Here is a 26,421-nt window from a genome sequence, read left to right on the forward strand (position 1 = left end):
GAGGGGCTGAAACAGTGGGGCTGAAACAGAGGGCGAGACACAGCGGGGCTGAAACAGAGGGCGAGAAACAGAGAGGCTGAAACAGAGGGGCTGAAACTGAGGGCGAGAAACACAGGGGCTGAAACAGAGGGTCTGAAACAGAGGGTAAGAAACAGAGAGGCTGCAACAGGGGGCGAGAAATGGAGGGGCTGAAACAGAGGTCGAGAAACAGAGGGGCTGAAACAGAGGGCGAGAAACAGAGTGGCTGAAACTGTGGGGCTTAAACAGAGGGCGAGAAACAGAGGGGCTGAAACAGAGGGCGGGAAACAGCGGGGCTGAAACAGAGGGGCTGAAACAGAGGGTGAGAAACAGAGCGGCTGAAACAGAGATGCTGAAACAGCGGGCGAGAAACATAGGGGCTGAAACAGAGGGGTTGAAACAGTGGGCGAGAAACAGAAGGGTGAAACAGAGGGCGAGAAACACATGAGCTGAAACAGAGGGGCTGGAACAGAGGGGTTGAAACAGAGGGTGAGAAACAGAGGGCGAGAAACAGAGGGCGACAAACAGAGGGGATGAATCAGAGGGGCTGAATCAGAGGGCGAGAAACAGAGGGGCTGAAACAGAGGGTGAGAAACAGAGGGCGAGAAACAGAGGGGATTAAACAGAGGGGCTGAATCAGAGGGGCTGAATCAGGAGGCGAGAAACGGAGGGGCTGAAACAGAGGGCGAGAAACAGAGGGGTTGAAACAGAGGGTGAGAAACAGAGGGCGAGAAAAAGAGGGGCTGAAACAGAGGGCGAGAAACAGAGGGGCTGAAACAGAGGGGCTGAAACAGAGGGACTGAAACAGAGGGACTGAAACATGGGGCGAGAAACAGAGGGGCTGAAACAGAGGGGCTGAAACAGGAGGCGAGAAATGGAGGGGCTGAAACAGAGAGCGAGAAACAGAGGGGTTGAAACAGAGGGTGAGAAACAGAGTGCGAGAAAAAGAGGGGCTGAAACAGAGGGCGAGAAACAGAGGGGCTGAAACAGAGGGGCTGAAACAGAGGGGCTGAAACAGAGGGACTGAAACATGGGGCGAGAAACAGAGGGGCTGAAACAGAGGGGCTGAAACAGAGGGTCTGAAACAGTTTGGCTGAAACATTTTGTGAGAAACAGAGGGCGAGAAACAGAGGGGTGAAACAGAGGGGCTGGAACAGAGGGGTTGAAACAGAGGGTGAGAAACAGAGGGGTTGAAACAGAGGGGATGAAACAGAGGAGCTGAATCAGAGGGGCTGAACCAGAGGGCGAGAAACAGAGGGGCTGAAACAGAGGGCGAGAAACAGAGGGGTTGAAACAGAGGGTGAGAAACAGAGTGCGAGAAAAGGAGGGGCTGAAACAGAGGGCGAGAAACAGAGGGGCTGAAACAGAGGGGTTGAAACAGAGGGTGAGAAACAGAGTGCGAGAAAAAGAGGGGCTGAAACAGAGGGGCTGAAACAGAGGGACTGAATCAGGAGGCGAGAAACGGAGGGGCTGAAACAGAGGGCGAGAAACAGAGGGGTTGAAACAGAGGGTGAGAAACAGAGTGCGAGAAAAGGAGGGGCTGAAACAGAGGGCGAGAAACAGAGGGGCTGAAACAGAGGGGCTGAAACAGAGGGGCTGAAACAGAGGGACTGAAACATGGGGCGAGAAACAGAGGGGCTGAAACAGAGGGGCTGAAACAGAAAGACTGAAACATGGGGCGAGAAACAGAGGGGACAAAACACAGGGTGAGAAACAGAGCGGCTGAAACACAGAGGCTGAAACAGCGGGCGAGAAACATAGGGGCTGAAACAGAGGGGTTGAAACAGTGGGCGAGAAACAGAGGGGTGAAACAGAGGGCGAGAAACACATGAGCTGAAACAGAGGGGCTGGAACAGAGGGGTTGAAACAGAGGGTGAGAAACAGAGGGCGAGAAACAGAGGGGATGAAACAGAGGGGCTGAATCAGAGGGGCTGAATCAGAGGGCGAGAAACAGAGGGGCTGAAACAGAGGGTGAGAAACAGAGGGCGAGAAACAGAGGGGATTAAACAGAGGGGCTGAATCAGAGGGGCTGAATCAGGAGGCGAGAAACGGAGGGGCTGAAACAGAGGGCGAGAAACAGAGGGGTTGAAACAGAGGGTGAGAAACAGAGGGCGAGAAAAAGAGGGGCTGAAACAGAGGGCGAGAAACAGAGGGGCTGAAACAGAGGGGCTGAAACAGAGGGACTGAAACAGAGGGACTGAAACATGGGGCGAGAAACAGAGGGGCTGATACAGAGGGGCTGAAACAGGAGGCGAGAAATGGAGGGGCTGAAACAGAGGGCGAGAAACAGAGGGGTTGAAACAGAGGGTGAGAAACAGAGTGCGAGAAAAAGAGGGGCTGAAACAGAGGGCGAGAAACAGAGGGGCTGAAACAGAGGGGCTGAAACAGAGGGGCTGAAACAGAGGGACTGAAACATGGGGCGAGAAACAGAGGGGCTGAAACAGAGGGTGAGAAACAGAGGGGCTGAAACAGAGAGGCTAAAACAGAGGGTGAGAAACAGAGGGGCTCAAACAGGGGGCGAGAAACAGAGGGGCTGAAACAGGGGGCGAGAAACAGAGGGGCTGAAACAGAGGGCGAGAAACAGAGGGGCTGAAACAGTGGGGCTGAAACAGAGGGCGAGACACAGCGGGGCTGAAACAGAGGGCGAGAAACAGAGAGGCTGAAACAGAGGGGCTGAAACTGAGGGCGAGAAACACAGGGGCTGAAACAGAGGGTCTGAAACAGAGGGTAAGAAACAGAGAGGCTGCAACAGGGGGCGAGAAATGGAGGGGCTGAAACAGAGGTCGAGAAACAGAGGGGCTGAAACAGAGGGCGAGAAACAGAGTGGCTGAAACTGTGGGGCTTAAACAGAGGGCGAGAAACAGAGGGGCTGAAACAGAGGGCGGGAAACAGCGGGGCTGAAACAGAGGGGCTGAAACAGAGGGTGAGAAACAGAGCGGCTGAAACAGAGATGCTGAAACAGCGGGCGAGAAACATAGGGGCTGAAACAGAGGGGTTGAAACAGTGGGCGAGAAACAGAAGGGTGAAACAGAGGGCGAGAAACACATGAGCTGAAACAGAGGGGCTGGAACAGAGGGGTTGAAACAGAGGGTGAGAAACAGAGGGCGAGAAACAGAGGGCGACAAACAGAGGGGATGAATCAGAGGGGCTGAATCAGAGGGCGAGAAACAGAGGGGCTGAAACAGAGGGTGAGAAACAGAGGGCGAGAAACAGAGGGGATTAAACAGAGGGGCTGAATCAGAGGGGCTGAATCAGGAGGCGAGAAACGGAGGGGCTGAAACAGAGGGCGAGAAACAGAGGGGTTGAAACAGAGGGTGAGAAACAGAGGGCGAGAAAAAGAGGGGCTGAAACAGAGGGCGAGAAACAGAGGGGCTGAAACAGAGGGGCTGAAACAGAGGGACTGAAACAGAGGGACTGAAACATGGGGCGAGAAACAGAGGGGCTGAAACAGAGGGGCTGAAACAGGAGGCGAGAAATGGAGGGGCTGAAACAGAGAGCGAGAAACAGAGGGGTTGAAACAGAGGGTGAGAAACAGAGTGCGAGAAAAAGAGGGGCTGAAACAGAGGGCGAGAAACAGAGGGGCTGATACAGAGGGGCTGAAACAGAGGGGCTGAAACAGAGGGACTGAAACATGGGGCGAGAAACAGAGGGGCTGAAACAGAGGGTGAGAAACAGAGGGGCTGAAACAGAGAGGCTAAAACAGAGGGTGAGAAACAGAGGGGCTCAAACAGGGGGCGAGAAACAGAGGGGCTGAAACAGGGGGCGAGAAACAGAGGGGCTGAAACAGAGGGCGAGAAACAGAGGGGCTGAAACAGTGGGGCTGAAACAGAGGGCGAGACACAGCGGGGCTGAAACAGAGGGTGAGAAACAGAGAGGCTGAAACAGAGGGGCTGAAACTGAGGGCGAGAAACACAGGGGCTGAAACAGAGGGGCTGAAACAGAGGGTAAGAAACAGAGGGGCTGCAACAGGGGGCGAGAAATGGAGGGGCTGAAACAGAGGTCGAGAAACAGAGGGGCTGAAACAGAGGGCGAGAAACAGAGTGGCTGAAACTGTGGGGCTTAAACAGAGGGCGAGAAACAGAGGGGCTGAAACAGAGGGCGAGAAACAGCGGGGCTGAAACAGAGGGGCTGAAACAGAGGGCGAGAAACAGAGGGGCTGAAACAGAGGGACTGAAACAGAGGGCGAGAAACAGAGGGCGACAAACAGAGGTCGTGAAACAGAGAGGCTGAAACAGAGGGGCTGAATCAGTGGGCGAGAAACAGAGGGGCTGAAACAGAGGGGCTGAAACAATTTGGCTGAAACATTTTGTGAGAAACAGAGGGCGAGAAACAGAGAGCGAGAAACAGAGTGGCTGAAACATAGGGGCTGAAACTGAGTGCAAGAAACAGAGGGCGAGAAACAAAAGAGCTGAAACAGAGGGGCTGAATCAGAGGGTGAGAAACAGAGGGGCTGAAACAGAGGGGCTGAACCAGAGGGCGAGAAACAGAGGGGCTGAAACAGAGGGACTGAAACAGAGGGTGAGAAACAGCGGGGCTGAAACAAAGGTCGAGAAACAGAGGGCGAGAAACAGAGGGGATGAAACAGAGGGGCTGAAACAGGGGGCGAGAAACGGTGGGGCTGAAACAGAGATCGAGAAAAAGAGGGGTTGAAACAGAGGGTGAGAAACAGAGGGCGAGAAACAGAGGGGATGAAACAGAGGGGCTGAATCAGAGGGGGTGAATCAGAGGGCGAGAAACCGAGGGGCTGAAACAGGAGGCGAGAAACGGAGGGTGAGAAACAGAGTGCGAGAAAAAGAGGGGCTGAAACAGAGGGCGAGAAACAGAGGGGCTGAAACAGAGGGTGAGAAACAGAGGGGCTGAAACAGAGGGTGAGAAACAGAGGGCGAGAAACAGAGGGGATGAAACAGAGGGGCAGAATCAGAGGGGCTGAATCAGAGGGCGAGAAACAGAGGGGCTGAAACAGAGGGTGAGAAACAGAGGGCGAGAATCAGCGGGGATGAAACAGAGGGGCTGAATCAGAGGGGCTGAATCAGAGGGCGAGAATCAGAGGGGCTGAAACAGGAGGCGAGAAACGGAGGGGCTGAAACAGAGGGCGAGAAACAGAGGGGTTGAAACAGAGTGTGAGAAACAGAGTGCGAGAAAAAGAGGGGCTGAAACAGAGGGTGAGAAACAGAGGTGCTGAAACAGAGGGGCTGAAACAGAGGGGCTGAAACAGAGAGGCTAAAACAGAGGGTGAGAAACAGAGGGGCTCAAACAGGGGGTGAGAAACAGAGGGGCTGAAACAGGGGGCGAGAAACAGAGGGGCTGAAACAGAGGGCGAGAAACAGAGGGGCTGAAACAGTGGGGCTGAAACAGAGGGCGAGACACAGCGGGGCTGAAACAGAGGGCGAGAAACAGAGAGGCTGAAACAGAGGGGCTGAAACAGAGGGCGAGAAACACAGGGGCTGAAACAGAGGGGCTGAAACAGAGGGTGAGAAACAGAGGGGCTGCAACAGTGGGCGAGAAATGGAGGGGCTGAAACAGAGTTCAAGAAACAGAGGGGCTGAAACAGAGGGGCTGAAACAGAGGGCGAGAAACAGAGTGGCTGAAACTGAGGGGCTGAAACAGAGGGCGAGAAACAGAGGGGCTGAAACAGAGGGCGAGAAACAGCGGGGCTGTAACAGAGGGGCTGAAACAGAGGGCGAGAAACAGAGGGGCTGAAACAGAGGGGCTGAAACAGAGGGCGAGAAACAGAGGGCGACAAACAGAGGTCGCGAAACAGAGAGGCTGAAACAGAGGGGCTGAATCAGAGGGCGAGAAACAGAGGGGCTGAAACAGAGGGGCTGAAACAGTTTGGCTGAAACATTTTGTGAGAAACAGAGGGCGAGAAACAGAGGGGTGAAACAGAGGGCGAGAAACACATGGGCTGAAACAGAGGGGCTGGAACAGAGGGGTTGAAACAGAGGGTGAGAAACAGAGGGCGAGAAACAGAGGGGATGAAACAGAGGAGCTGAATCAGAGGGGCTGAACCAGAGGGCGAGAAACAGAGGGGCTGAAACAGAGGGCGCGAAACAGAGGGGTTGAAACAGAGGGTGAGAAACAGAGTGCGAGAAAAGGAGGGGCTGAAACAGAGGGCGAGAAACAGAGGGGCTGAAACAGAGGGGTTGAAACAGAGGGTGAGAAACAGAGTGCGAGAAAAAGAGGGGCTGAAACAGAGGGGCTGAAACAGAGGGACTGAATCAGGAGGCGAGAAACGGAGGGGCTGAAACAGAGGGCTAGAAACAGAGGGGTTGAAACAGAGGGTGAGAAACAGAGTGCGAGAAAAGTAGGGGCTGAAACAGAGGGCGAGAAACAGAGGGGCTGAAACAGAGGGGCTGAAACAGAGGGGCTGAAACAGAGGGACTGAAACATGGGGCGAGAAACAGAGGGGCTGAAACAGAGGGGCTGAAACAGAAAGACTGAAACATGGGGTGAGAAACAGAGGGGATGAAACACAGGGTGAGAAACAGAGCGGCTGAAACACAGAGGCTGAAACAGCGGGCGAGAAACATAGGGGCTGAAACAGAGGGGTTGAAACAGTGGGCGAGAAACAGAGGGGTGAAACAGAGGGCGAGAAACACATGAGCTGAAACAGAGGGGCTGGAACAGAGGGGTTGAAACAGAGGGTGAGAAACAGAGGGCGAGAAACAGAGGGGATGAAACAGAGGGGCTGAATCAGAGGGCGAGAAACAGAGGGGCTGAAACAGAGGGTGAGAAACAGAGGGCGAGAAACAGAGGGGATTAAACAGAGGGGCTGAATCAGAGGGGCTGAATCAGGAGGCGAGAAACGGAGGGGCTGAAACAGAGGGCGAGAAACAGAGGGGTTGAAACAGAGGGTGAGAAACAGAGGGCGAGAAAAAGAGGGGCTGAAACAGAGGGCGAGAAACAGAGGGGCTGAAACAGAGGGGCTGAAACAGAGGGACTGAAACAGAGGGACTGAAACATGGGGCGAGAAACAGAGGGGCTGAAACAGAGGGGCTGAAACAGGAGGCAAGAAATGGAGGGGCTGAAACAGAGGGCGAGAAACAGAGGGGTTGAAACAGAGGGTGAGAAACAGAGTGCGAGAAAAAGAGGGGCTGAAACAGAGGGCGAGAAACAGAGGGGCTGAAACAGAGGGGCTGAAACAGAGGGGCTGAAACAGAGGGACTGAAACATGGGGCGAGAAACAGAGGGGCTGAAACAGAGGGTGAGAAACAGAGGGGCTGAAACAGAGAGGCTAAAACAGAGGGTGAGAAACAGAGGGGCTCAAACAGGGGGCGAGAAACAGAGGGGCTGAAACAGGGGGCGAGAAACAGAGTGGCTGAAACAGAGGGCGAGAAACAGAGGGGCTGAAACAGTGGGGCTGAAACAGAGGGCGAGACACAGAGAGGCTGAAACAGAGGGGCTGAAACTGAGGGCGAGAAACACAGGGGCTGAAACAGAGGGGCTGAAACAGAGGGTAAGAAACAGAGAGGCTGCAACAGGGGCCGAGAAATGGAGGGGCTGAAACAGAGGGCGAGAAACAGTGGGGCTGAAACAGTGCGGCTGAAACAGAGGGCGAGAAACAGAGAGGCTGAAACAGAGGGGCTGAAACTGAGGGCGATAAACACAGGGGCTGAAACAGAGGGGCTGAAACAGAGGGTAAGAAACAGAGAGGCTGCAACAGGGGGCGAGAAATGGAGGGGCTGAAACAGAGGTCGAGAAACAGAGGGGCTGAAACAGAGGGCGAGAAACAGAGTGGCTGAAACTGTGGGGCTTAAACAGAGGGCGAGAAACAGAGGGGCTGAAACAGAGGGCGGGAAACAGCGGGGCTGAAACAGAGGGGCTGAAACAGAGGGTGAGAAACAGAGCGGCTGAAACAGAGAGGCTGAAACAGCGGGCGAGAAACATAGGGGCTGAAACAGAGGGGTTGAAACAGTGGGCGAGAAACAGAGGGGTGAAACAGAGGGCGAGAAACACATGAGCTGAAACAGAGGGGCTGGAACAGAGGGGTTGAAATAGAGGGTGAGAAACAGAGGGCGAGAAACAGAGGGGATGAAACAGAGGGGCTGAATCAGAGGGGCTGAATCAGAGGGCGAGAAACAGAGGGGCTGAAACAGAGGGTGAGAAACAGAGGGCGAGAAACAGAGGGGATTAAACAGAGGGGCTGAATCAGAGGGGCTGAATCAGGAGGCGAGAAACGGAGGGGCTGAAACAGAGGGCGAGAAACAGAGGGGTTGAAACAGAGGGTGAGAAACAGAGGGCGAGAAAAAGAGGGGCTGAAACAGAGGGCGAGAAACAGAGGGGCTGAAACAGAGGGGCTGAAACAGAGGGACTGAAACAGAGGGACTGAAACATGGGGCGAGAAACAGAGGGGCTGAAACAGAGGGGCTGAAACAGGAGGCGAGAAATGGAGGGGCTGAAACAGAGGGCGAGAAACAGAGGGGTTGAAACAGAGGGTGAGAAACAGAGTGCGAGAAAAAGGGGCTGAAACAGAGGGCGAGAAACAGAGGGGCTGAAACAGAGGGGCTGAAACAGAGGGGCTGAAACAGAGGGACTGAAACATGGGGCGAGAAACAGAGGGGCTGAAACAGAGGGTGAGAAACAGAGGGGCTGCAACAGAGAGGCTAAAACAGAGGGTGAGAAACAGAGGGGCTCAAACAGGGGGCGAGAAACAGAGGGGCTGAAACACGGGGCGAGAAACAGAGGGGCTGAAACAGAGGGCGAGAAACAGAGGGGCTGAAACAGTGGGGCTGAAACAGAGGGCGAGACACAGCGGGGCTGAAACAGAGGGTGAGAAACAGAGAGGCTGAAACAGAGGGGCTGAAACTGAGGGCGAGAAACACAGGGGCTGAAACAGAGGGGCTGAAACAGAGGGTAAGAAACAGAGGGGCTGCAACAGGGGGCGAGAAATGGAGGGGCTGAAACAGAGGTCGAGAAACAGAGGGGCTGAAACAGAGGGCGAGAAACAGAGTGGCTGAAACTGTGGGGCTTAAACAGAGGGCGAGAAACAGAGGGGCTGAAACAGAGGGCGAGAAACAGCGGGGCTGAAACAGAGGGGCTGAAACAGAGGGCGAGAAACAGAGGGGCTGAAACAGAGGGACTGAAACAGAGGGCGAGAAACAGAGGGCGACAAACAGAGGTCGTGAAACAGAGAGGCTGAAACAGAGGGGCTGAATCAGTGGGCGAGAAACAGAGGGGCTGAAACAGAGGGGCTGAAACAGTTTGGCTGAAACATTTTGTGAGAAACAGAGGGCGAGAAACAGAGAGCGAGAAACAGAGTGGCTGAAACATAGGGGCTGAAACTGAGTGCAAGAAACAGAGGGCGAGAAACAAAAGAGCTGAAACAGAGGGGCTGAATCAGAGGGTGAGAAACAGAGGGGCTGAAACAGAGGGGCTGAACCAGAGGGCGAGAAACAGAGGGGCTGAAACAGAGGGACTGAAACAGAGGGTGAGAAACAGCGGGGCTGAAACAAAGGTCGAGAAACAGAGGGCGAGAAACAGAGGGGATGAAATAGAGGGGCTGAAAAGGGGGCGAGAAACGGTGGGGCTGAAACAGAGGTCGAGAAAAAGAGGGGTTGAAACAGAGGGTGAGAAACAGAGGGCGAGAAACAGAGGGGATGAAACAGAGGGGCTGAAACAGAGGGGCTGAAACAGAGGGACTGAAACATGGGGCGAGAAACGGAGGGTGAGAAACAGAGTGCGAGAAAAAGAGGGGCTGAAACAGTGGGCGAGAAACAGAGGGGCTGAAACAGAGGGGCTGAAACAGAAAGACTGAAACATGGGGCGAGAAACAGAGGGGCTGAAACACAGGGTGAGAAACAGAGGGGCTGAAACAGAGGGCGAGAAACATAGCGGCTGAAACAGAGGGGTTGAAACAGTGGGCGAGAAACAGAGGGGTGAAACAGAGGGCAAGAAACACATGGGCTGAAACAGAGGGGCTGGAACAGAGGGGTTGAAACAGAGGGTGAGAAACAGAGGGCGAGAAACAGACGGGATGAAACAGAGGGGCTGAATCAGAGGGGCTGAATCAGAGGGCGAGAAACAGAGGGGCTGAAACAGAGGGTGAGAAAAAGAGTGCGGGAAACAGAAGGGATGAAACAGAGGGGCTGAATCAGAGGGGCTGAATCAGGAGGCGAGAAACGGAGGGGCTGAAACAGATGGCGAGAAACAGAGGGGTTGATACAGAGGGTGAGAAACAGAGTGCGAGAAAAAGAGGGGCTGAAACAGAGGGCGAGAAACAGAGGGGCTGAAACAGAGGGGCTGAAACAGAGGGGCTGAAACAGAGGGACTGAAACATGGGGCGAGAAACAGAGGGGCTGAAACAGAGGGTGAGAAACAGAGGGGCTGAAACAGAGAGGCTAAAACAGAGGGTGAGAAACAGAGGGGCTCAAACAGGGGGCGAGAAACAGAGGGGCTGAAACAGGGGGCGAGCAACAGAGGGGCTGAAACAGAGTGCGAGAAACAGAGGGGCTGAAACAGTGGGGCTGAAAAAGAGGGCGAGACACAGCGGGGCTGAAACAGAGGGGCTGAAACAGAGGGCGAGAAACTGAGAGGCTGAAACAGAGGGGCTGAAACAGAGGGCGAGAAACACAGGGGCTGAAACAGAGGGGCTGAAACAGAGGGTGAGAAACAGAGGGGCTGCAACAGGGGGCGAGAAATGGAGGGGCTGAAACAGAGGTCGAGAAACAGAGGGGCTGAAACAGAGGGTGAGAAATAGAGTGGCTGAAACTGAGGGGCTGAAACAGAGGGCGAGAAACAGAGGGGCTGAAACAGAGGGCGAGAAACAGCGGGGCTGAAACAGAGGGGCTGAAACAGAGGGCGAGAAACAGAGGGGCTGAAACAGAGGGGCTGAAACAGAGGGCGAGAAACAGAGGGCGACAAACAGAGGTCGCGAAACAGAGAGGCTGAAACCGAGGGGCTGAATCAGAGGGCGAGAAACAGAGGGCCTGAAACAGAGGGGCTGAAACAGTTTGGCTGAAACATTTTGTGAGAAACAGAGGGCGAGAAACAGAGAGCGAGAAACAGAGTGGCTGAAACATAGGGGCTGAAACAGAGTGCAAGAAACAGAGGGCGAGAAACAGAAGAGCTGAAACAGAGGGGCTGAATCAGAGGGCGAGAAACAGAGGGGCTGAAACAGAGGGGCTGAACCAGAGGGCGAAAAACAGAGGGGCTGAAACATGGGGCGAGAAAATGTGGGGCTGAAACAGAGGTCGAGAAAAAGAGGGGTTGAAACAGAGGGTGAGAAACAGAGGGCGAGAAACAGAGGGGATGAAACAGAGGGGCTGAATCAGAGGGGGTGAATCAGAGGGCGAGAAACCGAGGGGCTGAAACTGGAGGCGAGAAACGGAGGGTGAGAAACAGAGTGCGAGAAATAGAGGGGCTGAAACAGAGGGCGAGAAACAGAGGGGCTGAAACAGAGGGGATGAAACAGAGGGGCTGAAACAGAGGGACTGAAACATGGGGCGAGTAACAGAGGGGCTGAAACAAGGGTGAGAAACAGAGGGGCTGAAACAGAGAGGCTAAAACAGAGGGTGAGAAACAGAGGGGCTGAAACAGAGGGGTTGAAACAGAGGGCGAGAAACAGAGGGGTTGAAACAGAGGGCGAGAAACAGAGGGGCTGGAACAGAGGGCGAGAAACAGAGGGGCTGAATCAGAGGGTGAGAAACAGAGGGGCTATAACAGAGGGTGAGAAACATAGGGCGAGAAACAGAGGGGATGAAACAGAGGGGCTGAATCAGAGGGGCTGAATCAGAGGGCGAGAAACAGAGGGGCTGAAACAGGAGGCGTGAAACGGAGGGGCTGAAACAGAGGGCGAGAAACAGAGGGGTTGAAACAGAGGGTGAGAAACAGTGCGAGAAAAAGAGGGGCTGAAACAGAGGGCGAGAAACAGAGGGGCTGAAACAGAGGGGCTGAAACAGAGGGGCTGAAACAGAGGAACTGAAACATGGGGCGAGAAACAGAGGGGGTGAAACAGAGGGTGAGAAACAGAGGGGCTGAAACAGAGAGGCTAAAACAGAGGGTGAGAAACAGAGGGGCTCAAACGGGGGGCGAGAAACAGAGGGCTGAAACAGGGGGCGTGAAACAGAGGGGCTGAAACAGAGTGCGAGAAACAGAGGGGCTGAAACAGTGGGGCTGAAACAGAGGGCGAGAAACAGAGAGGCTGAAACAGAGGGGCTGAAACAGAGGGCGAGAAACACAGGGGCTGAAACAGAGGGGCTGAAACAGAGGGTGAGAAACAGAGGGGCTGCAACAGGGGGCGAGAAATGGAGGGGCTGAAACAGAGGTTGAGAAACAGAGGGGCTGAAACAGAGGGGCTGAAACAGAGGGCGAGAAACAGAGTGGCTGAAACTGAGGGGTTGAAACAGAGGGCGAGAAACAGAGGGGCTGAAACAGAGGGCGAGAAACAGCGGGGCTGAAACAGAGGGGCTGAAACAAAGGGCGAGAAACAGCGGGGCTGAAACAAAGGGCGAGAAACAGAGGGCGAGAAATAGAGGGGCTGAAACGGGGGCGAGAAACGGTGGGGCTGAAACAGTGGTCGAGAAACAGAGGGGCTGAAACATAGAGGCTAAAACAGAGGGTGAGAAACAGAGGGATGAAACAGAGGGCGAGAAACACATGGGCTGAAACAGAGGGGCTGGAACAGAGGGGTTGAAACAGAGGGTGAGAAACAGAGGGCGAGAAACAGAGGGGATGAAACAGAGGGGCTGAATCAGAGGGCCTGAATCAGAGGGCGAGAAACAGAGGGGCTGAAACAGGAGGCGAGAAGCAGAGGGGCTGAAACAGAGCGCGAGAAACAGAGGGGTTGAAACAGAGGGTGAGAAACAGAGTGCGAGAAAACGAGGGGCTGAAACATAGGGCGAGAAACAGAGGGGCTGAAACAGAGGGGCTGAAACAGAGGGGCTGAAACACTTTGTGAGAAACAGAGGGCGAGAAACAGAGAGCGAGAAACACAGGGGCAGAAACAGAGGGGCTGAAACAGAGGGTGAGAAACAGAGGGGCTGCAACAGGGGGCGAGAAATGGAGGGCCTGAAACAGAGGTCGAGAAACAGAGGGGCTGAAACAGATAGGCTGAAACAGAGGGCGAGAAACAGAGGGGCTGAAACAGAGGGGCTGAAACAGAGGGCGAGAAACAGAGGGCGACAAACAGAGGTCGCGAAACAGAGAGGCTGAAACAGAGGGGCAGAAACAGAGGGCGAGAAACAGGGGGGCTGAAACAGAGGGGCTGAAACAGTTTGGCTGAAACACTTTGTGAGAAACAGAGGGCGTGAAACAGAGAGCGAGAAACAGAGTGGCTGAAACATAGGGGCTGAAACAGAGTGCAAGAAACAGAGGGCGAGAAACAGAAGGGCTGAAACAGAGGGGCTGAATCAGAGGGCGAGAAACAGAGGGGCTGAAACAGAGGGGCTGAACCAGAGGGCGAGAAACAGAGGGGCTGAAACAGCGGGCGAGAAACTGTGGGGCTGAAACAGAGGTCGAGAAAAAGAGGGGTTGAAACAGAGGGTGAGAAACAGAGGGCGAGAAACGGAGGGTCTGAAACAGAGGGCAAGAAACAGAGGGGTTGAAACAGAGGGTGAGAAACAGAGTGCGAGAAAAAGAGGGGCTGAAACAGAGGGCGAGAAACAGAGGGGCTGAAACAGAGGGGCTGAAACAGAGGGACTGAAACATGGGGCGAGAAACAGAGGGGCTGAAACAGAGGGTGAGAAACAGAGGGGCTGAAACAGAGAGTCTAAAACAGAGGGTGAGAAACAGAGGGGCTCAAACAGGGGGCGAGAAACAGAGGGGCTCAAACAGGGGTCGAGAAACAGAGGGGCTGAAACAGAGGGCGAGAAACAGAGGGGCTGAAACAGTGGGGCTGAAACAGAGGGCGAGGCACAGCGGGGCTGAAACAGAGGGGCTGAAACAGAGGGCGAGAAACAGAGAGGCTGAAACAGAGGGGCTGAAACAGAGGGCGAGAAACACAGGGGCAGAAACAGAGGCACTGAAACAGAGGGTGAGAAACAGAGGGGCTGCAACAGGGGGCGAGAAATGGAGTGCCTGAAACAGAGGTCGAGAAGCAGAGGGGCTTAAACAGAGAGGCTGAAACAGAGGGCGAGAAACAGAGGGGCTGAAACAGAGGGCGAGAAACAGCGGGGCTGAAACAGAGGGGCTGAAACAGAGGGCGAGAAACAGAGGGGCTGAAACAGAAGGGCTGAAACAGAGGGCGAGAAACAGAGGGCGACAAACATAGGTCGCGACACAGAGAGGCTGAAACAGAGGGGCAGAAACAGAGGGCGAGAAACAGAGGGGCTGAAACAGAGGGGCTGAAACAGTTTGGCAGAAACACTTTGTGAGAAACAGAGGACGAGAAACAGAGAGCGAGAAACACAGGGGCAGAAACAGAGGGGCTGAAACAGAGGGTGAGAAACAGAGGGGCTGCAACAGGGGGCGAGAAATGGAGGGCCTGAAACAGAGGTCGAGAAACAGAGGGGCTGAAACAGATAGGCTGAAACAGAGGGCGAGAAACAGAGGGGCTGAAACAGAGGGGCTGAAACAGAGGGCGAGAAACAGAGGGCGACAAACAGAGGTCGCGAAACAGAGAGGCTGTAACAGAGGGGCAGAAACAGAGGGCGAGAAACAGGGGGGCTGAAACAGAGGGGCTGAAACAGTTTGGCTGAAACACTTTGTGAGAAACAGAGGGCGAGAAACAGAGAGCGAGAAACAGAGTGGCTGAAACATAGGGGCTGAAACAGAGTGCAAGAAACAGAGGGCGAGAAACAGAAGAGCTGAAACAGAGGGGCTGAATCAGAGGGCGAGAAACAGAGGGGCTGAAACAGAGGGGCTGAACCAGAGGGCGAGAAACAGAGGGGCTGAAACAGAGGGGCTGAAACAGAGGGCGAGAAAAACAGGGGTTGAAACAGAGGGTGAGAAACAGAGGGCGAGAAACAGAGGGGATGAAACAGAGGGGCTGAATCAGAGGGTGTGAATCAGAGGGCGAAAAACCGAGGGGCTGAAACAGGAGGCGAGAAACAGAGGGTGAGAAACAGAGTGCGTGAAAAAGAGGGGCTGAAACAGAGGGCGAGAAACAGAGGGGCTGAAACAGAAGGGCTGAAACAGAGGGGCTGAAACAGAGGGACTGAAACATGGGGCGAGAAACAGAGGGGCTGAAACAGAGGGTGAGAAACAGAGGGGCTGAAACAGAGAGGCTAAAACAGAGGGTGAGAAACAGAGGGGTGAAACAGAGGGCGAGAAACACATGGGCTGAAACAGAGGGGCTGGAACAGAGGGGTTGAAACAGAGGGTGAGAAACAGAGGGCGAGAAACAGAGGGGATGAAACAGAGGGGCTGAATCAGAGGGGCTGAATCAGAGGACGAGAAACAGAGGGGCTGAAACAGAGGGTGAGAAACAGAGGGCGAGAAACAGAGGTGATGAAACAGAGGGGCTGAATCAGAGGGGCTGCATCAGAGGGCGAGAAACAGAGGGGCTGAAAAAGGAGGCGAGAAACCGGGGGGCTGAAACAGAGGGCGAGAAACAGAGGGGTTGAAACAGAGGGTGAGAAACAGGGTGCGAGAAAAAGAGGGGCTGAAACAGAGGGCGAGAAACAGAGGGGCTGAAACAGAGGGGCTGAAACAGAGGGGCTGAAACAGAGGGACTGAAACATGGGGCGAGAAACAAAAAGGCTGAAACAGAGGGTGAGAAACAGAGGGGCTGAAACAGAGAGGCTAAAACAGAGGGTGAGAAACAGAGGGGCTCAAACAGGGGGCGAGAAACAGAGGGGCTCAAACAGGGGTCGAGAAACAGAGGGCCTGAAACAGAGGGCGAGAAACAGAGGGGCTGAAACAGTGGGGCTGAAACAGAGGGCGAGGCACAGCGGGGCTGAAACAGAGGGGCTGAAACAGAGGGCGAGAAACAGAGAGGCTGAAACAGAGGGGCTGAAACAGAGGGCGAGAAACACAGGGGCAGAAACAGAGGGACTGAAACTGAGGGTGAGAAACAGAGGGGCTGCAACAGGGGGCGAGAAATGGAGTGCCTGAAACAGAGGTCGAGAAGCAGAGGGGCTTAAACAGAGGGGCTGAAACAGAGGGCGAGAAACAGAGGGGCTGAAACAGAGGGCGAGAAACAGAGGGGCTGAAACAGAAGGGCTGAATCAGAGGGCGAGAAACAGAGGGCGACAAACATAGGTCGCGACACAGAGAGGCTGAAACAGAGTGGCAGAAACAGAGTGCGAGAAACAGAGGGGCTGAAACAGAGGGGCTGAAACAGTTTGGCAGAAACACTTTGTGAGAAACAGAGGGCGAGAAACAGAGAGCGAGAAACACAGGGGCAGAAACAGAGGGGCTGAAACAGAGGGTGAGAAACAGAGGGGCTGCAACAGGGGGCGAGAAATGGAGGGCCTGAAACAGAGGTCGAGAAACAGAGGGGCTGAAACAGATAGGCTGAAACAGAGGGCGAGAAACAGAGGGGCTGAAACAGAGGGGCTGAAACAGAGGGCGAGAAACAGAGGGCGACAAACAGAGGTCGCGAAACAGAGAGGCTGAAACAGAGGGGCAGAAACAGAGGGCGAGAAACAGAGGGGCTGAAACAGAGGGGCTGAAACAGTTTGGCTGAAACACTTTGTGAGAAACAGAGGGCGAGAAACAGAGAGCGAGAAACAGAGGGGCTGAAACAGAGGGGCTGAAACAGAGGGGCTGAAACAGAGGGACTGAAACATGGGGCGAGAAACAGAGGGGCTGAAACAGAGGGTGAGAAACAGAGGGGCTGAAACAGAGAGGCTAAAACTGAGGGTGAGAAACAGAGGGGTGAAACAGAGGGCGAGAAACACATGGGCTGAAACAGAGGGGCTGGAACAGAGGGGTTGAAACAGAGGGTGAGAAACAGAGGGCGAGAAACAGAGGGGATGAAACAGACGGGGTTGAATCAGAGGGGCTGAATCAGAGGACGAGAAACAGAGGGGCTGAAACAGAGGGTGAGAAACAGAGGGCGAGAAACAGAGGTGATGAAACAGAGGGGCTGAATCAGAGGGGCTGAATCAGAGGGCGAGAAACAGAGGGGCTGAAAAAGGAGGCGAGAAACCAGGGGGCTGAAACAGAGGGCGAGAAACAGAAGGGTTGAAACAGAGGGTGAGAAACAGGGTGCGAGAAAAAGAGGGGCTGAAACAGAGGGCGAGAAACAGAGGGCGAGAAACAGAGGGGCTGAAACAGAGGGGCTGAAACAGTTTGGCAGAAACACTTTGTGAGAAACAGAGGGCGAGAAACAGAGAGCGAGAAACACAGGGGCAGAAACAGAGGGGCTGAAACAGAGGGTGAGAAACAGAGGGGCTGCAACAGGGGGCGAGAAATGGAGGGCCTGAAACAGAGGTCGAGAAACAGAGGGGCTGAAACAGATAGGCTGAAACAGAGGGCGAGAAACAGAGGGGCTGAAACAGAGGGGCTGAAACAGAGGGCGAGAAACAGAGGGCGAGAAAAAGAGGGGCTGAAACAGAGGGCGAGAAACAGAGGGGCTGAAACAGAGGGGCTGAAACAGAGGGACTGAAACATGGGGCGAGAAACAGAGGGGCTGAAACAGAGGGTGAGAAACAGAGGGGCTGAAACAGAGAGTCTAAAACAGAGGGTGAGAAACAGAGGGGCTCAAACAGGGGGCGAGAAACAGAGGGGCTCAAACAGGGGTCGAGAAACAGAGGGGCTGAATCAGAGGGCGAGAAACAGAGGGGCTGAAACAGTGGGGCTGAAACAGAGGGCGAGGCACAGCGGGGCTGAAACAGAGGGGCTGAAACAGAGGGCGAGAAACAGAGAGGCTGAAACAGAGGGGCTGAAACAGAGGGCGAGAAACACAGGGGCAGAAACAGAGGCACTGAAACAGAGGGTGAGAAACAGAGGGGCTGCAACAGGGGGCGAGAAATGGAGTGCCTGAAACAGAGGTCGAGAAGCAGAGGGGCTTAAACAGAGAGGCTGAAACAGAGGGCGAGAAACAGAGGGGCTGAAACAGAGGGCGAGAAACAGCGGGGCTGAAACAGAGGGGCTGAAACTGAGGGCGAGAAACAGAGGGGCTGAAACAGAAGGGCTGAAACAGAGGGCGAGAAACAGAGGGCGACAAACATAGGTCGCGACACAGAGAGGCTGAAACAGAGGGGCAGAAACAGAGGGCGAGAAACAGAGGGGCTGAAACAGAGGGGCTGAAACAGTTTGGCAGAAACACTTTGTGAGAAACAGAGGACGAGAAACAGAGAGCGAGAAACACAGGGGCAGAAACAGAGGGGCTGAAACAGAGGGTGAGAAACAGAGGGGCTGCAACAGGGGGCGAGAAATGGAGGGCCTGAAACAGAGGTCGAGAAACAGAGGGGCTGAAACAGATAGGCTGAAACAGAGGGCGAGAAACAGAGGGGCTGAAACAGAGGGGCTGAAACAGAGGGCGAGAAACAGAGGGCGACAAACAGAGGTCGCGAAACAGAGAGGCTGTAACAGAGGGGCAGAAACAGAGGGCGAGAAACAGGGGGGCTGAAACAGAGGGGCTGAAACAGTTTGGCTGAAACACTTTGTGAGAAACAGAGGGCGAGAAACAGAGAGCGAGAAACAGAGTGGCTGAAACATAGGGGCTGAAACAGAGTGCAAGAAACAGAGGGCGAGAAACAGAAGAGCTGAAAAGAGGGGCTGAATCAGAGGGCGAGAAACAGAGGGGCTGAAACAGAGGGGCTGAACCAGAGGGCGAGAAACAGAGGGGCTGAAACAGAGGGGCTGAAACAGAGGGCGAGAAAAACAGGGGTTGAAACAGAGGGTGAGAAACAGAGGGCGAGAAACAGAGGGGATGAAACAGAGGGGCTGAATCAGAGGGTGTGAATCAGAGGGCGAGAAACCGAGGGGCTGAAACAGGAGGCGAGAAACAGAGGGTGAGAAACAGAGTGCGTGAAAAAGAGGGGCTGAAACAGAGGGCGAGAAACAGAGGGGCTGAAACAGAAGGGCTGAAACAGAGGGGCTGAAACAGAGGGACTGAAACATGGGGCGAGAAACAGAGGGGCTGAAACAGAGGGTGAGAAACAGAGGGGCTGAAACAGAGAGGCTAAAACAGAGGGTGAGAAACAGAGGGGTGAAACAGAGGGCGAGAAACACATGGGCTGAAACAGAGGGGCTGGAACAGAGGGGTTGAAACAGAGGGTGAGAAACAGAGGGCGAGAAACAGAGGGGATGAAACAGAGGGGCTGAATCAGAGGGGCTGAATCAGAGGACGAGAAACAGAGGGGCTGAAACAGAGGGTGAGAAACAGAGGGCGAGAAACAGAGGTGATGAAACAGAGGGGCTGAATCAGAGGGGCTGCATCAGAGGGCGAGAAACAGAGGGGCTGAAAAAGGAGGCGAGAAACCGGGGGGCTGAAACAGAGGGCGAGAAACAGAGGGGTTGAAACAGAGGGTGAGAAACAGGGTGCGAGAAAAAGAGGGGCTGAAACAGAGGGCGAGAAACAGAGGGGCTGAAACAGAGGGGCTGAAACAGAGGGGCTGAAACAGAGGGACTGAAACATGGGGCGAGAAACAAAAAGGCTGAAACAGAGGGTGAGAAACAGAGGGGCTGAAACAGAGAGGCTAAAACAGAGGGTGAGAAACAGAGGGGCTCAAACAGGGGGCGAGAAACAGAGGGGCTCAAACAGGGGTCGAGAAACAGAGGGCCTGAAACAGAGGGCGAGAAACAGAGGGGCTGAAACAGTGGGGCTGAAACAGAGGGCGAGGCACAGCGGGGCTGAAACAGAGGGGCTGAAACAGAGGGCGAGAAACAGAGAGGCTGAAACAGAGGGGCTGAAACAGAGGGCGAGAAACACAGGGGCAGAAACAGAGGGACTGAAACTGAGGGTGAGAAACAGAGGGGCTGCAACAGGGGGCGAGAAATGGAGTGCCTGAAACAGAGGTCGAGAAGCAGAGGGGCTTAAACAGAGGGGCTGAAACAGAGGGCGAGAAACAGAGGGGCTGAAACAGAGGGCGAGAAACAGAGGGGCTGAAACAGAAGGGCTGAATCAGAGGGCGAGAAACAGAGGGCGACAAACATAGGTCGCGACACAGAGAGGCTGAAACAGAGTGGCAGAAACAGAGTGCGAGAAACAGAGGGGCTGAAACAGAGGGGCTGAAACAGTTTGGCAGAAACACTTTGTGAGAAACAGAGGGCGAGAAACAGAGAGCGAGAAACACAGGGGCAGAAACAGAGGGGCTGAAACAGAGGGTGAGAAACAGAGGGGCTGCAACAGGGGGCGAGAAATGGAGGGCCTGAAACAGAGGTCGAGAAACAGAGGGGCTGAAACAGATAGGCTGAAACAGAGGGCGAGAAACAGAGGGGCTGTAACAGAGGGGCTGAAACAGAGGGCGAGAAACAGAGGGCGACAAACAGAGGTCGCGAAACAGAGAGGCTGAAACAGAGGGGCAGAAACAGAGGGCGAGAAACAGAGGGGCTGAAACAGAGGGGCTGAAACAGTTTGGCTGAAACACTTTGTGAGAAACAGAGGGCGAGAAACAGAGAGCGAGAAACAGAGGGGCTGAAACAGAGGGGCTGAAACAGAGGGGCTGAAACAGAGGGACTGAAACATGGGGCGAGAAACAGAGGGGCTGAAACAGAGGGTGAGAAACAGAGGGGCTGAAACAGAGAGGCTAAAACTGAGGGTGAGAAACAGAGGGGTGAAACAGAGGGCGAGAAACACATGGGCTGAAACAGAGGGGCTGGAACAGAGGGGTTGAAACAGAGGGTGAGAAACAGAGGGCGAGAAACAGAGGGGATGAAACAGAGGGGCTGAATCAGAGGGGCTGAATCAGAGGACGAGAAACAGAGGGGCTGAAACAGAGGGTGAGAAACAGAGCGCGAGAAACAGAGGTGATGAAACAGAGGGGCTGAATCAGAGGGGCTGAATCAGAGGGCGAGAAACAGAGGGGCTGAAAAAGGAGGCGAGAAACCAGGGGGCTGAAACAGAGGGCGAGAAACAGAAGGGTTGAAACAGAGGGTGAGAAACAGGGTGCGAGAAAAAGAGGGGCTGAAACAGAGGGCGAGAAACAGAGGGCGAGAAACAGAGGGGCTGAAACAGAGGGGCTGAAACAGTTTGGCAGAAACACTTTGTGAGAAACAGAGGGCGAGAAACAGAGAGCGAGAAACACAGGGGCAGAAACAGAGGGGCTGAAACAGAGGGTGAGAAACAGAGGGGCTGCAACAGGGGGCGAGAAATGGAGGGCCTGAAACAGAGGTCGAGAAACAGAGGGGCTGAAACAGATAGGCTGAAACAGAGGGCGAGAAACAGAGGGGCTGAAACAGAGGGGCTGAAACAGAGGGCGAGAAACAGAGGGCGACAAACAGAGGTCGCGAAACAGAGAGGCTGAAACAGAGGGGCAGAAACAGAGGGCGAGAAACAGGGGGGCTGAAACAGAGGGGCTGAAACAGTTTGGCTGAAACACTTTGTGAGAAACAGAGGGCGTGAAACAGAGAGCGAGAAACAGAGTGGCTGAAACATAGGGGCTGAAACAGAGTGCAAGAAACAGAGGGCGAGAAACAGAAGGGCTGAAACAGAGGGGCTGAATCAGAGGGCGAGAAACAGAGGGGCTGAAACAGAGGGGCTGAACCAGAGGGCGAGAAACAGAGGGGCTGAAACAGAGGGGCTGAAACAGAGGTCGAGAAAAAGAGGGGTTGAAACAGAGGGTGAGAAACAGAGGGCGAGAAACAGAGGGGATGAAACAGAGGGGCTGAATCAGAGGGTGTGAATCAGAGGGCGAGAAACCGAGGGGCTGAAACAGGAAGCGAGAAACAGAGGGTGAGAAACAGAGTGCGTGAAAAAGAGGGGCTGAAACAGAGGGCGAGAAACAGAGGGGCTGAAACAGAGGGGCTGAAACAGAGGGGCTGAAACAGAGGGACTGAAACATGGGGCGAGAAACAGAGGGGCTGAAACAGAGGGTGAGAAACAGAGGGGCTGAAACAGAGAGGCTAAAACAGAGGGTGAGAAACAGAGGGGTGAAACAGAGGGCGAGAAACACATGGGCTGAAACAGAGGGGCTGGAACAGAGGGGTTGAAACAGAGGGTGAGAAACAGAGGGCGAGAAACAGAGGGGATGAAACAGAGGGGCTGAATCAGAGGGGCTGAATCAGAGGACGAGAAACAGAGGGGCTGAAACAGAGGGTGAGAAACAGAGGGCGAGAAACAGAGGTGATGAAACAGAGGGGCTGAATCAGAGGGGCTGCATCAGAGGGCGAGAAACAGAGGGGCTGAAACAGGAGGCGAGAAACCGGGGGGCTGAAACAGAGGGCGAGAAACAGAGGGGTTGAAACAGAGGGTGAGAAACAGGGTGCGAGAAAAAGAGGGGCTGAAACAGAGGGCGAGAAACAGAGGGGCTGAAACAGAGGGGCTGAAACATAGGGACTGAAACAGAGGGACTGAAACATGGGGCGAGAAACAAAAAGGCTGAAACAGAGGGTGACAAACAGAGGGGCTGAAACAGAGAGGCTAAAACAGAGGGTGAGAAACAGAGGGGCTCAAACAGGGGGCGAGAAACAGAGGGGCTCAAACAGGGGTCGAGAAACAGAGGGGCTGAAACAGAGGGCGAGAAACAGAGGGGCTGAAACAGTGGGGCTGAAACAGAGGGCGAGGCACAGCGGGGCTGAAACAGAGGGGCTGAAACAGAGGGCGAGAAACAGAGAGGCTGAAACAGAGGGGCTGAAACAGAGGGCGAGAAACACAGGGGCAGAAACAGAGGGACTGAAACAGAGGGTGAGAAACAGAGGGGCTGCAACAGGGGGCGAGAAATGGAGTGCCTGAAACAGAGGTCGAGAAGCAGAGGAGCTTAAACAGAGGGGCTGAAACAGAGGGCGAGAAACAGAGGGGCTGAAACAGAGGGCGAGAAACAGCGGGGCTGAAACAGAGGGGCTGAAACAGAGGGCGAGAAACAGAGGGGCTGAAACAGAAGGGCTGAAACAGAGGGCAAGAAACAGAGGGCGACAAACATAGGTCGCGACACAGAGAGGCTGAAACAGAGGGGCAGAAACACAGGGCGAGAAACAGAGGGGCTGAAACAGAGGGGCTGAAACAGTTTGGCAGAAACACTTTGTGAGAAACAGAGGGCGAGAAACAGAGAGCGAGAAACACAGGGGCAGAAACAGAGGGGCTGAAACAGAGGGTGAGAAACAGAGGGGCTGCAACAGGGTGCGAGAAATGGAGGGCCTGAAACAGAGGTCGAGAAACTGAGGGGCTGAAACAGATAGGCTGAAACAGAGGGCGAGAAACAGAGGGGATGAAACAGAGGGGCTGAAACAGAGGTCGAGAAACAGAGGGGCTGAAACAGATAGGCTGAAACAGAGGGCGAGAAACAGAGGGGCTGAAACAGAGGGGCTGAAACAGAGGGCGAGAAACAGAGGGCGACAAACAGAGGTCGCGAAACAGAGAGGCTGAAACAGAGGGGCAGAAACAGAGGGCGAGAAACAGGGCGGCTGAAACAGAGGGGCTGAAACAGTTTGGCTGAAACACTTTGTGAGAAACAGAGGGCGAGAAACAGAGAGCGAGAAACAGAGTGGCTGAAACATAGGGGCTGAAACAGAGTGCAAGAAACAGAGGGCGAGAAACAGAAGAGCTGAAACAGAGGGGCTGAATCAGAGGGCGAGAAACAGAGGGGCTGAAACAGAGGGGCTGAACCAGAGGGCGAGAAACAGAGGGGCTGAAACAGAGGGGCTGAAACAGAGGGCGAGAAAAACAGGGGTTGAAACAGAGGGTGAGAAACAGAGGGCGAGAAACAGAGGGGATGAAACAGAGGGGCTGAATCAGAGGGTGTGAATCAGAGGGCGAGAAACTGAGGGGCTGAAACAGGAGGCGAGAAACAGAGGGTGAGAAACAGCGTGCGTGAAAAAGAGGGGCTGAAACAGAGGGCGAGAAACAGAGGGGCTGAAACAGAGAGGCTAAAACAGAGGGTGAGAAACAGAGGGGTGAAACAGAGGGCGAGAAACACATGGGCTGAAACAGAGGGGCTGGAACAGAGGGGTTGAAACAGAGGGTGAGAAACAGAGGGCGAGAAACAGAGGGCGAGAAACAGAGGTGATGAAACAGAGGGGCTGAATCAGAGGACGAGAAACACAGGGGCTGAAACAGAGGGGCTGAAACAGAGGGTGAGAAACAGAGGGGCTGCAACAGGGGGCGAGAAATGGAGGGGCTGAAACAGAGGTCGAGAAACAGAGGGGCTGAAACAGACGGGCTGAAACAGAGGGCGAGAAACAGAGTGGCTGAAACTGAGGGGCTGAAACAGAGGGCGAGAAACAGAGGGGCTGGAACAGAGGGCGAGAAACAGAGTGGCAGAAACTGAGGGGCTGAAACAGAGGGCGAGAAACAGAGGGGCTGAAACAGAGGGCGAGAAACAGAGGGGCTGAAAAGGAGTGGCTGGAACAGAGGGCGAGAAACATAGGGCGACAAACAGAGGTCGCGAAACAGAGAGGCTGAAACAGAGGGGCTGAAACAGAGGGCGAGAAACAGAGGGGCTGAAACAGAGGGGCTGAAACAGTTTGGCTGAAACATTTTGTGAGAAACAGAGGGTGAGAAACAGAGAGCGAGAAACAGAGTGGCTGAAACATAGGGGCTGAATCAGAGGGCGAGAAACAGAGGGGCTGACACAGAGGGGCTGAACCAGAGGGCGAGAAACAGAGGGGCTGAAACCGGGGGGCTGAAACAGCGGGCGAGAAACAGCGGGGCTGAAACAAAGGACGAGAAACAGAAGGCGAGAAACAGAGGGGCTGAAACAGGGGGCGAGAAACGGTGGGGCTGAAACAGAGGGCGAGAAACAGAGGGGTGAAACTGAGGGCGAGAAACACATGGGCTGAAACAGACGGGCTGGAACAGAGGGCGAGAAACAGAGGGGCTGAAACAGAGGGTGAGAAACAGAGGGGCTGAAACAGAGGGCGAGAAACAGAGGGGCTGAAACAGTGGGTGAGAAACAGTGGGCGAGAAACGGAGGGGCTGAAACAGAGGGCGAGAAACAGAGGGGCTGAAACAGAAGGGCTGAAAGAGAGGGCGAGAAACAGAGGGGCTGAAACAGAGGGTGAGAAACAGAGGATCTGAAACAGTGCATGAGAAACAGAGTGGCTGAATCAGAGGGCGAGAAACAGAGGGGCTGAAACAGGGGGCGAGAAATGCAGGGGCTGAAACAAAGGGAAAGAAACAGAGGGGCTGAAACAGAGGTGCTGAAACCGGGGGCGAGAAACAGAGGGGATTAAACAGAGGGCGACCAACAGAGGGGCTGAAACAGTGCGCGAGAAACAGAGGGGCTGAAACAGAGGGCGAGACACAGCGGGGCTGAAACAGAGGGGCTGAAACAAAGGGGGAGAAACAGAGGGGCTGAAACAGAGGGGCTGCAACAGGGCGCGAGAAACAGAGTGTCTGAAACAGAGGGCGAGAAACAGAGGCGCTGAAACAGAGGGCGAGAAACAGAGGGGCTGAAACAGAGGGGCTGAAACATAGGGCGAGAAACAGAGGGGCTGCAACAGGGCGCGAGAAACAGAGTGTCTGAAACAGAGGGCGAGAAACAGAGGCGCTGAAACAGAGGGCGAGAAACAGAGGGGCTGAAACAGAGGGTCTGAAATAGAGGGCGAGAAAAAGAGGGGTTCAAACAGAGGGCGACAAACAGCGGGGCTGAAACAGAGGGGGTGAAACAGAGGGCGAGAGACAGAGGGGCTGAAACAGAGGGGCTTAAACAGCGGGCGAGAAACAGTGGGCGAGAAAAAAAGGTCGAGAAACAGAGGGGCTGAAGCAGAGGGGCTGAATCAGAGGGCGAGAAACAGAGTGGCTGAAACAGAGGGACTGAAACAGTTTGGCTGAAACATTTTGTGAGAAACAGAGGGTGAGAAACAGAGAGCGAGAAACAGAGTGGCTGAAACAGAGGGGCTGAATCAGAGGGGCTGAAACATAGGGCGAGAACCAGAGGGCGAGAAACAGAAGAGCTGAAACAGAGGGGTTGAATAAGTGGGCGAGAAACAGAGGGGCTGAAACAGGGGGCGAGAAACGGTTGGGCTGAAACAGAGGGCGAGAAACAGAGGGGATAAAACAGAGGGGCTGAAACAGAGGGGCTGAAACAGAGGGACTGAAACATGGGGCGATAAACATAGGGGCTGAAACAGATGGTGAGAAACAGAGGGGCTGAAACAGAGGGCGAGAAACAGAGGGAATGAAACAGAGGGGCTGAAACAGAGGGCGAGAAACAGAGGGGTGAAACAGAGGGCGAGAAAAAGATGGGCTGAAACAGAGGGGCTGAAACAAAGGGCGAGAAACAGAGGGGCTGAAACAGACGGCGAGAAACAGCGGGGCTGAAACAGAGGGGTTGAAACAGAATGCGAGAAACAGAGGGGCTGAAACAGAGGGCGAGAAACAGAGGGCGCGAAACAGAGGTCGAGAAACAGAGGGGCTGAAACAGAGGGGCAGAAACAGAGGGCGAGAAACAGAGGGGCTGAAACAGAGGGGCTGAAACA

The sequence above is a fragment of the Chiloscyllium punctatum genome, chromosome 8 (assembly GCF_047496795.1).
Source record: "Chiloscyllium punctatum isolate Juve2018m chromosome 8, sChiPun1.3, whole genome shotgun sequence".
Classification (NCBI taxonomy): domain Eukaryota; kingdom Metazoa; phylum Chordata; class Chondrichthyes; order Orectolobiformes; family Hemiscylliidae; genus Chiloscyllium; species Chiloscyllium punctatum.